Source organism: Pinus tabuliformis, chromosome 2_2 (assembly GCF_031772625.1).
Source record: "Pinus tabuliformis cultivar Carrire ecotype Pingquan chromosome 2_2, CPIR1, whole genome shotgun sequence".
NCBI classification, from domain to species: Eukaryota; Viridiplantae; Streptophyta; class Pinopsida; order Pinales; family Pinaceae; genus Pinus; species Pinus tabuliformis.
Window position 1 is genome coordinate 1,098,285,087 of NC_142300.1, and position 10,561 is coordinate 1,098,295,647.

Sequence of the window (10,561 nt, forward strand, 5' to 3'; positions counted from 1 at the left end):
CTCCCCATTGGAAAAATCTTCTGTTGGTTCGCCATTCGTAATTGAATAGGGGATCACTGTAACATGGGCCTGCCCATGCTTTCCCATGTCTACTTTGGTAATACATTCGCATCTGATGCCAGGTCTAGGATTACCTGATCCATTTCATATTCGCCAATATACGCCATCAATCTCATTTCCCTCCTAGTGCGCAATGTATGCTTCCCCAACTTCCAGACTACGTGTGGTTCCCCTCATCCCATGCACCCGGTGATCAACTCTTGTAGTCCCTTAACCGCTTTCTTTTCGCACAGTAGTTTCATGCACATCTCCGAAAAGGTAGTAAGCATAGAAGGATCCATCCTTGGCTTTGGTTGATCCTTACTATTTGAATTAGAGGCTTCCACGAAGCTCTTCTTAGCTTCCATGAAAGTCTCCTTTGCATGTTCTAAGTCAAACTCAGGTTCCTTTGTAGGAGCCTTGCGAACCCATGTATCTTCCTCGGGCTGCTTCCCTTTATCTTCCCCTATGGTCGCATTGCTTCTGAGCATCATGTCCACATTTGGGTCTTCTTCACACCGCTCACACCTCATCATTTGGATATTTTGAGTCAGAGGAGGCTGGATACCCCTTTCTTGTGCATCTGTGTGATCAACATAGGACAATCTACTGTTTCATGATCGAACTGGGCACAGTATGAATAGGATATTCTCATTGGGTTGGTACAATCATGGGCGTAGTGCCCCGGTCCTCTGCAATTGTAATGAATTAACTATCTGCGACCCCTTCCTGGCCCCATTCCTCCTCGTCCTCGACCTTGCCCCTTATCTTGGCCCTAGCCTTTGCATTTTATGCACCACACTTCCTCGTGCACCTCTAGCCGTGGTGCCCTATCCTCTTCAAGCTCTGCATTTCCAGGCATATATTTTGTAGTTGCATGTGGATTTGTTGAACTCCCAACCCCGAATCTTGTATTGGTGTCTCATGCAACCTCATCGCCATTTTCAACGCTTCACCCTGGGTAGAAAGTTTCTGTTGAGACAACGTCGTCCTCAGGTGTGGTGTTAGAGATGCCACAGACCATGCGCAATGCTGCGCATCCATGAGTGATCTGATAATCACCCTATGAGTAACCTCAGTTAAGATTTATTAAATGAAGGTATTACAGACTCATGTGCTGGTGTGTGTGTGTGTCTATGTTATTTAAGCGACGGATCGATCAGATTGCAAATACACATACACTTGAAATGGAAAACAATAGAGAAATACAGTAAGCAATACAAGGACATAAGAATTTAATAAGGAGTTCACCCTATTCTCCAGGGCTACGTCTCCAGGCTAGCTTTTAGTGGTGGCCTTCTTTTATTGTGTCTTGAAGCAGAGAATTACAATGAAGGAGCTCAATTTGAGTCTCCTGAAACAGAATTTGCTTGGTAGGGTGGTTCTTGGATTCCCCAAGCCACTATAGTACACAGAATCTTTTCCTTACCAGCTTTGTAACCTTCTGGTCTATAATGGAGAGAGCCCAATGTGGTGCTCAGTTCGGACAGATCCTCTCTGGGATGGCTTGAATCCCTCAAGCTCTCTAGTGCTCGATGCTGCCTTCGGTCAGATCGGCCCTCTGTCTTCCGTTCTGCTATTGCTTCACTGTCTTTCTTCTCTCTATTCTTCCTTTCTGTGTTCCGTCCTCCTCTTCGGGTTCTGGTTGTTGTTCTCTTTCTCTCTATGTGTGTTCCATTCTCTGTTCATGGCTTAAAACCATTTGTACCCATGGCTCTTTGATTCCTCTTCTACTTCCTGTCGGATCGCCTACTACAGCTTTGCTTGGAGTTCCCTATTCGATGTCATCATCAAGCTCATAGGGAATGGCCACATTTCCTCCTGTAGCTGAACCAATTCGCTTTGTTGGTTTGGGTTTTCGTTACATCATGGAATGAGTCTTCCACCACCTTGGTAGTCAAATCGGATGTCAAATCTTTACAAATTGTGGCTTAATCCCCCGTCGATTTCACTTTCCCCATCGGGCGCAATCTCAATCGTTAGATTTTGGACCTCCAGATCTGACGCCATATAAACGTTTTGCATGGTTGACTTGCTCGAATGTTAGCACGCAATCAGTGATGGTTTTCTCTCTCCTCCGCTTTCCATGTGTCAACCACTGAGTGGGATCGGTCCATTTTCCTCAATTTAGCTTACCGTTTGAGGGTGCCCCCGATCAATACTACCGGTTTTCGGAGCGCGTCCCGCCTTTAGCGCTTTAGCCTTTTCCCTATGGTTTTCCCGGCTCTCAAGCAACCGAGCGCCTTGGGCTTCTCCAATTTGGGGTTTTTTTCCCAGCGATGCACGATTAGCACTAAACGCGCATCAAAAACTACCTCTGATCAGGGTCTCACAGGGGCTAAATTTTTCTTTCGCGCAGTCTCCATGGGCCTTGATCAACACACTTTGATCGAGGTCCTCATCGTTCCACGGTGGCTGCCATTGCCACTGGTTTAGAGGTGTTTTTGATCGTTGTTGTAAATTCTTTAAAGTCTGTCCCAACCTGGTAGAGCCATGGCTTTGTTTATCTCTCTTTATGGATCCAATTTGGATCACGACCTTCCCACTGAAAAGCTTTTGGACCACCAAAAGCTGGTTTTCTTTCAAGCATCAACTAAGTGAAGATACTGCTATCTCACTTGCCCAATCTCAATCCAATTTGCACTGCTCGGCTTCGAACCTTTGAGTCCAATTCTGAGGTACTCAACATCTCCTTTGCACGTCATCCTCACCTTCCTGTCCAAGACTATGTCTTCCTGCAATTCATTAAGATATTCAGGTAGCAGGTCATCAATAAAAGGCAATTGACTTTGCTCTTCAGGATCCTCAATCATTGAAGGTTCAAACAATATCAAGCAATATGCATTTATGACTGAGTAGATGTGCATGTAAACTGGTAGATCAAGGCGAAAGGCATTTTCACCAATCTTCTCAAGTATCATAAAAGGTCCATACTTGATAGGCTTTAGCTTTTTACCTTCACCTTGCATCTTATCCTTGCTGATATACAGCCAGACCTAGTCTCCAACTTGAAAACTATGCTCCATCCAATGCTTGTCATGCATAGCCTTGTATTTGGCTTGGCACTTTTCTAGCTATTCCTGTACTGCTTGGTGGATCTCTTGGATCTGTTCAATGAACCTAGTTTCCTTGTCCATATCACTATGTCCATCAACTGTGGTATCTTTACCAAAGACAAAATCCTGAGGAGACCTTAGTATGAAACCAAAACAGGCCTCAAAAGGAGATCTCTATGTAGAAGAGTGTTTTGCTCTATTGTAAGCATGCTTCACATAACACAAATGTTCATCCCAAAGCTTAGGATGTTTGCTGCAATATCCTTTGAGTAACTGGATCACTGTTTGGTTAACTACTTCTGTCTGGTCATCAGTTTGTGGATGAAAAGCTGTGCTTTTCTTCAGTTCAGTGTCCATCAGCTCCCACAGACTTGACCAAAACTTCCCCACAAATCGGGTGTCTCGATCAGATACAATAGAAGTGGGTAGTCCAAAATGAACCCATACATGTTCAAAGAATAGTTTTGCAGTTTGTTCAGCTATAATCTATTTATTACAAGGTATCAAAATACACATTTTGCTGAACCTATCCATAACCACATACAGATAATCATGACCTTTCCTAGATTTAGGCAGTCTTCCAACAAAATCCATGGAAACACTTTCCCAAGGGTGAGAAGGAACTGGTAAAGGAGTGTACAAGCCTAGTTTTCTATTGCTGGGTTTTCTTTTAGCACACATAGTACACCCTCTTACATATCTAGAAACTGTCTCATTAATTTTCGGCTAATAACAAAATCTTTGCAGTTGTGCAACTGTTTTACTTACCCCAAAGTGACCTGATATCAGAGAAGTGTGTGCCTCTCTAATTATCTTTACTCTCTCTATTTGTGGAATGTAAAGTTTCCCACAATGATACTAGAGTCAGTCCTTCATATGATAGTCCAATTCTTCTACCTTTTTGCCTTGACTCAAAGTTGCATATACATCTTTAAAGTCTATATCTTGAGAATATTGTTCAATGTAGGTTTCATGTAGTACAAAATTATGCTTAAGTATAGTAGATGCATTTATAATGGGTCTAGATAACATGTTTGCAACGTTGTTATGTATGCCCTTTTTATATCTGATGACTAAATGAAACTATTGTAGAAAACCCATCCATATGTAGTGTCTTGATTGCTGCAACTTAGTCTGGGAGTGTATATATTGAAGTGGTTGATGATCAGTATGTATCACTGTCTCTTTGCCCATTAAGTAATGTTTCCACTTTTTCACACTCTGAACTAATGCATACAATTTTTTATCATATGTAGGATAGTTAACTACTGCAGGATTAAAAGTCTCAGAATGATAACATATGGGTTTACCGTCCTATGTCAACACTGCTCCCATGGCATAGTCACTGGCATCTTTTTGGATCTCAAATGGTCTTTGCAGATCAGGCAGTGCTAGTACAGGTGCTGTACTAATCTTTTATTTCAAGGTGTTGAAGGCTTTCTGATGTTTGCCTCCCCACTGAAACACCTTGTTCAATCCTGTCAAAGCATGCAAGGGAGTTGCAATTGAAGAAAAATTAGAGATGAACTTCCTCCAATATTGTGCTACTCCTAAGAAGCTTCTCACTTCTGTAGTAGACTTGGGTTTAGGCTAGTTTACAATGATTGCCACTTTAGAGGGATCTATTTTCAATTCACCACCCCCTACTATATGACCCAAATAATTTAGAGATGTTTTGCCAAACTCACATTTGGAGAGTTTAACATAAATTTTTTCTCTTTTCAAAACATCTAATGTCTGCTTAACATGCTTTAAGTGTTCTTCCCACGTTTTACTAAAAATCAGAATGTCATCTAGATACACAATAACAAAATCATCAAGAAAAGACCTAAGTACATCATTCATTAATCTCATGAAAGTAGCAAGGGCATTGGTCAAGCCAAAAGGAATAACCAGCCACTCATACAATCCCTACTTTGTTTTGAAAGCAATCTTCCATGCATCTTGCTCTATAACCTTGATCTGATGGTATCCACTGTGCAAATCTAGCTTGGTGAAATAAATAGCTTCCTTCAATTGATTTAAAATATAATCTATGCGAGGAAGGGGATAACGATTTTTTATTGTTATCTTATTTAGTGCTCGGTAGTCAATGCACATTCTCCACGAGCCATCTTTCTTTCTCACCAAAATGATTGGTGACCCACATGGTGATGTGCTAGGCCTGATGAACCCCTTCTCGAGCAACTCCTGCACCTGCTTCTTGATTTTAGCATTCTCTAAAGCAGACAACCTGTACATTACAATGTTAGGCAATGGAACATCTTGCTGCAAAATAATATCATGCACTATTTACTTTTTGGGTGGCAGACCTTTAGGTTCCTGAAATAGGACATCATACTCTGAAACAATGTTTTCTATGTCAACTTGTTGCTGAACATTACAACCCTCAATACATTGGCTTTATCAGGTTTCTTTTCCTTTACAACCATTAGTAAGAATTGTTTGCATGAATTTATCATTCTTTCCATCTGCCCAAAATTTATGAGAGCATAATTATTCTTGAGCTTGTGAGCTCTCACAAAGTACTTGATTCCATCTTTAACAAGTAGATACTTGTTCTCAGCTCTATAGAAAATAGCTTTTCTATCATACAAGTAAGACTTCCTAAAACAATTCCACATATATCCAAAGGAATTATGTCTAACTCAACCTCATCTACAAATGCTGACCCAAAAGAAAACTTGAGTTTGCAGTGTCTAATCACTTGTAGTTGTGATTTACCATTCAACCATCCTAATGGGTATGGTTTCTTGTGAGGTTTAGTTGCTAATCCAAATTTATTTACAATTGCTTTAGAAATCAAATTTACTTGTGAGCCACTATCAAACAGAGTATCAATCTTTTGATGTTTGGAAATAACTCGAATATGGAAAAGCTAATTTCTTTTTCTCTCATGTTCTTCATCAACAATAGTTTGAGCAGAATTACTAGTAGATGCTTTAGAATTCTTACCTTTTATACCTGTGGCTGCAATGATTGTTTCATCTCCTGAGTCTGACCCTAAATATTTCTGAATAGTTGCAGTAGTCTTCTTCTTCTTGCCCTCGGACTTCTTAGGTCTCATCTCTGGATGCAGAATCCAACAGTGCTCATCATCATGCCCCTCCTTTTTACAGTGAGTGCATGAAGCTTTGCTTTTCTGTGCAGTGTTAGCCTTACTTGCTTTCCACTTCTATTTTGTTTTCTCCTTGCTCTTGCTTGCAGTGGGTTGGGATGGTCCCCCAACTTCTGGATTTCTAGTCTTTCCTCTAGCTTCTAGATGAGTAGCTTGTACATATACCTCATCTATACTAGTGGGATTAAACATGAGGATGGTATGCCTCATGCAGCTGTGTAGACCACCAATGTACTTCAAAAGAGTCTCTAGTGAGTCTAATGAGATCCCTAGAATCAATGCTCTCTTTCTAAATTCTCGAGTGTAACCTTGCACACTTTTCCCTTTCAACTGCCGTAGAGTTTGCCAACTCATCATGGCTTGTTGCATGTAGGCCAATGGATATAACTGCTTCTTGATTGCAGAAACAAAGTCACTCCAGACAGAGATAGTCTTACCATGTCTTTTCATGTCAGCTTGGGTTTTGCCTTCCCACCAAACCAAGGTAGTGCCTCCTAGGTGTAGGCTTGCCAGCTGAATTTTGCTCTTGTATGAATCGATGTTTTGCACTCTGCAATACACATCAATTTGTCTAATCCAATTTTCCAACTTTTCAGCATTTAGCTCTCGATCATATATAGGAAAATCAAATTTAGCATCTAGCTTAATCAAAGATGCTTTCTTATTATGCACAGGGCTATTAGGAGGTGTGAAAAATATTTCCTCTTTCCCCTTTCCTTTTGAGTGATCATGGGAATGAGACTCATATTCTTCCTTGTCTTGTTTAGAACCTAATGAATCTTCATCATTATGCTTTCTAAAGTCCCTATACATTTCTTCTACCATAGACTTTATAGCTAGGAAAATCTCTATGAATTGAGGGTCTGACCCCATAGAACCTTCCTTTGACATTGTCTTCTAAGGATAAACTTTCCCAATTTCAGGGTTAGTTTCAACCAACTCTCCTTCTCCTAATTTGAGCTTTGATCTAGTGAGCATTCAATAGCTAAACCAACACAAGCTTGTCTAACCTTACAGCCTAGAGCTCTAATACCACTTGATTTGATAATCACCCTATGAGTGACCTCAATTAAGATTTATTAAATGAAGGTATTATAGACTCATGTGCTGGTGTGTGTGTCTATGTTATTTAAGCAATGGATCGATCAGATTGCAAATACACAGACACTTGAAATGGAAAACAACAGAGAAATACAGTAAGCAATACAAGGACACAAGAATTTAATAAGGACTTCACCCTATTCGCCAGGGCTACGTCTCTGGTCCAGCTTTCAATGGTGGCCTTGCTTTATTGTGTCTTGAAGTAGAGAATTACAATGAAGGAGCTCAATGTGAGTCTCCTGAAATAGAATTTGCTTGGTAGGGTGGTTCTTGGATTCCCCAAGCCACTAGAGTACATAGACTCTTTTCCTTGCCAGCTTTGCGACCTTTTGGTCTACAATGGAGAGAGCCCAACGTGGTGCTTAGTCCGGATAGATCCTCTCTGGGATGGCTTGAATCCTTCAAGCTCTTTGGTGCTTGATGCTACCTTCGGTCAGCTCGACCCTCTGTCTTCTGTTCTACTGTTGTTTCACTATCTTTCTTCTCTCTATTCTTCCTTTCTGTGTTCCATCCTCCTCTTCGGGTTTTGGTTGTTGTTCTCTTTTTCTCTGTGTGTGTTCCATTCTCTGTTCATGGATTAAAACCATTTGTACCCATGGATCTTCGATTTCTCTTCCATTTCCTGTTGGATCACCTGCTACAGCTTCACTTGGAGTTCCGTGTTCGACGTCATCATCAGGCTCATAGGGAGTGGCCACATGTCCTCCTGCAGCTGTGCCAATTCGCTTTGTCGGTTCGATTTTTCTGTTACGTCATGGAATGCGTCTTCTGCCACCTTGGTAGTCAAATCGGACATCAAATCTTTACAAACTGTGACTTAATCCCCCACCGATTCCGCTTTCCCCATCGGGCGCGATCTCAGCCGTTAGATCTGGGGCCTCTAGATCTGACGCCATATGCATGTTTCGTGCAGTTGACTTACTCAACCATTAGCATGCGATCAGTGGAAGTTTTCTCTCTCCTCCACTTTCCATGTGTCGACCGCTGAGTGGGATCGCTCCATTTTCATCAATTCTGCTTACCGTTTGAGGGTGCCCCTGATCAATACCACTGATTTTTGGAGCGGGTCCCGCCTTTAGCACCTTAGCCTTTTCCCTACGGTTTTCCTGGCTCTCATGCGACCGAGCGCTTGGGGCTTCTCCAATTTGGGTTTTTTCACCCAGCGATCAAAAACTACCTCCGTTTCCTGATCAAGGCCTCCTAGGGGCTAAATTCACCTCCTGCACAGTCTCCATGGGCCTCGGTCAGCGTGCTTTGACCGAGGTCCTCGTCATTCCACGCTAGCTACCATTGCCACTGGTTTAGAGGTGTTTTTGATCGCTGTTGTAAATTCTTTGAAGTCTGTCCCGATGTGGTATAGCCATGGGTCTGTTTATATCTCTTTATGGATCCAATTCGGATCAGTGAGCGTCATATTAGCTTCATGGATCATACTCTTCAGCCGCTGATCCAAATCCTAGGGGGTCTCTCTTAGAAGCATCGCAATCTCTTTAAATCTAATGATTGACTGTGTCTTTGATTTTGACTGGCTAAATTCTCTGTTCAGCGCATTCTTGATCTCCACTATTCCTGCATTTGGGTGATCATTAGAGTGCTTGATATACCATGTCAACGCATGATCCTGCAATACACTCACCAATGTAGCCTTCTTAATGTTGTCATTTGTGACCCCTTGTTCTTCCCATACTGCTCTTACAATGAACCAAAACTGGTATGGATCCTCATTCCCTACTCCTCTGAATACGGGTAGCTTGATCATGCTCGCCAAGCTAAACTGCGAGGTTTGTGGAGGTGGAGTGGGTGGAGATGGAGGTGAAGGAGGTGAAGCGGGTGGTGGTGTGGGTGGAGGTTGTAACTGCAGAATGCACTGTCTTATCAAACTGACTGCACTTCTTGGAGAGACCCGAGCGAGCTCTTCCTCACTCTCTCATGAAGGTGAAATTAAGGGATTGTTTCCTACTTCCCCACTACCTCTGTAGATCTTTCTGCTCCGCGTTGTTACAAACATTAATGTATTCACATAACCCGCTTTTCACATAACAACATCTTAATCTAGGTATTTAAAGATTTAATGTACTTACCTCGCGGTCCCTTGAGAAAATTTCGTTCTGCTTTGCTATAGCTCACGGTCATGTCTATATCAAACTTGGTGATAAATCCTCCTATTATCCAGTCGGTCCAATGGTCCACAGCTTGCTCGATATTATCTTCTAATGCCTCTAGTTTGCGCACTAATTCCGGAGTCCACACTATCGGTTGGTTGAGCTTATACCTTCCTTGGCTGTCAGCTAACCTCATTATCCACTCATACAGTTCAGAAGGAAAGGACGCGAAGAAGATCTCATGGATTTCCACATATACATAGCGACCTAGCCACCTTTTCTCGGATACCTGCAGAGTTCTGTTTTCCTGTGTCACGAACTCTTGAATTTTCTTGTCCAACCACTCTTTAATTTCCTCTTTCATTGGGTTCCAGTGGCACGACATTAGACATCCCTTAGGCAGATCCCGGTCCCAGCAACGAAACCATTTATTGGGTACATGGGTCCTAACCGAGGTTCAGCAGTGAGTTTAGCCAAGCAAATCCTGGTACTATTGGCCCTTTCAGCAACAGTCCGTGGAGCGCGGACTGAGGTCTCACCCGAATTAGTATGGGAGGGTGCTTGAACTAGGTTTCCACACCTTAGGGATGTCTTGATGAGGGTTCTGGAGGTTCGCGATCCTAATCTATGCGCTACGCTGCTCCGCGCAACATCCTATTCTTCGCAACTTGTGTGCATCTTCGTATTATTCTGATTCAATCTGATCCTTAATATTATATTAGTGCTTAACTTAGTTTGTGCAGACCTAATATTCTTATTACTTGTTCAACTTTCAGATTAGCGCGCGTACTTGAAAATAATATAAATGCATAAAGAATAACCAGAACATAGAAATACAGATCTACAAGCAGATGCACAATATTTCAGAATCAAATTATCTTTTATTAATTCTCTGTTCAAGTACAACCCCAAATATGTCCTGCGCACTCAGCTACATGGGTCCGCACACTCAACTGCGGACTCTACTAGGCCTCTGTGCACTCAGCTGCACAGCCTCTACCTACCACTACGACCAAATGCACTTCAGATTTACTTCTATCTTCTAACCATGCCTTCACATCTATATGTTACTTGTCAAAAACTAAGACTCCATTTACACTTAGAGCCTCGCTCTATTTATACAATCCCATGGTCCACCGACGTAC